Raw genomic sequence first — 1,292 nt, 5'->3', positions numbered from 1 at the left:
TGCAAGAGTTAATAAAGTACTTCAACAAGTAAACGCGTGCAAAGACAAAGCTAGTCTTGACCTAAACATATAGGTTATATCAATAACGGTAAACACAAACGGTCAAAGATGTTCAATTAGTCCTATGGCTCGTTACAACTCGATTATGTAGCATGTGAATCAATTAGTCAAGTTTCATGCACGATACAAGTAATTAAGCATGTTAGAACGATCGTATAATTGTTTGGTTAAGTTTGACTAAAAGTCAAACTTGGTCAAAGTCAAGGTCAATGGGGTCGGGTCGGGTATCCGACAATTTTCCCATGATGAGAAATCATTTATGAGCAGAATGGCCAAGTTTCATGTTAATCGGAGTTACGGTTAAGCGGGAAACATTTTGTGAAAGGAAAAATAAAAACAAAAATGAGCTGGGCATATGCGCGGCGCGCTATGGGTTGCGCGGCGCGCACCCTAGTGTAAATCCGGGTCAGAACTCAACTAAAGGGGGCAAATATCTGGGATTTCTGTTTTGCACGGCGCGCTGAGGTTGCACGGCGCGCATACCTAGAATTTTTGCTGTTTGCAGAAAAATAGACCAAGTCACGAACCAAAACTCAAATTAACATATTTTATGAACCGAAAACATCCAAAATGCATACTATATATCGTTGGAAAGGTAATTTGACAAGGAAAACAACTAAACACGTTTCATCAAACAAAAACATCAATTTCAATAACTGATTTTCCGTCAAGTGATCATTAAGAATCCATTTTCAAAGTTTCAAGTTCATCAAATGCATTTTAAGTTTCGGGAATCCAATTCACACATGTGATATGCCGTTTTGAAGGTAATGAAGCATACATTACTAATAAACACTAACAATTAACATTTCATGGCATTCAAGCATCCAAAAATTCATGTCAAGAACTATCAAACCCTAGTCAAACATCTCAACATCAATAATCATGTTTTTGAAGTTTTCTTAATCAACCTACACATCAAATTGAAGCTAATGATGCTAGTAACACATTTAATACATGAACTTTAACAATTAAACAACATATGATCATCCAAAATCAAAGATTAAGCATGCATTTTTCATTTTCAAGCTAGTTACACCAAAAACAACAAATCGAGCATACAAATTACATACACAACATCACAATGAGCCATAGACACTAATTAACACACTTTTAAGTCAAGAACATGAATTTAAAGAAATCTAGTGATTTAGAAATGTTACCCAAATGTGATGAAATTGGTACCAAATCGAAGAGGATGAAGAGAGGATCACGAATATATAATTTGTTTT

Source organism: Rutidosis leptorrhynchoides, chromosome 2 (assembly GCF_046630445.1).
Source record: "Rutidosis leptorrhynchoides isolate AG116_Rl617_1_P2 chromosome 2, CSIRO_AGI_Rlap_v1, whole genome shotgun sequence".
Classification (NCBI taxonomy): domain Eukaryota; kingdom Viridiplantae; phylum Streptophyta; class Magnoliopsida; order Asterales; family Asteraceae; genus Rutidosis; species Rutidosis leptorrhynchoides.
The sequence above is the reverse complement of the archived record's forward strand: the minus strand, read 5'-3'. Positions refer to the sequence as shown.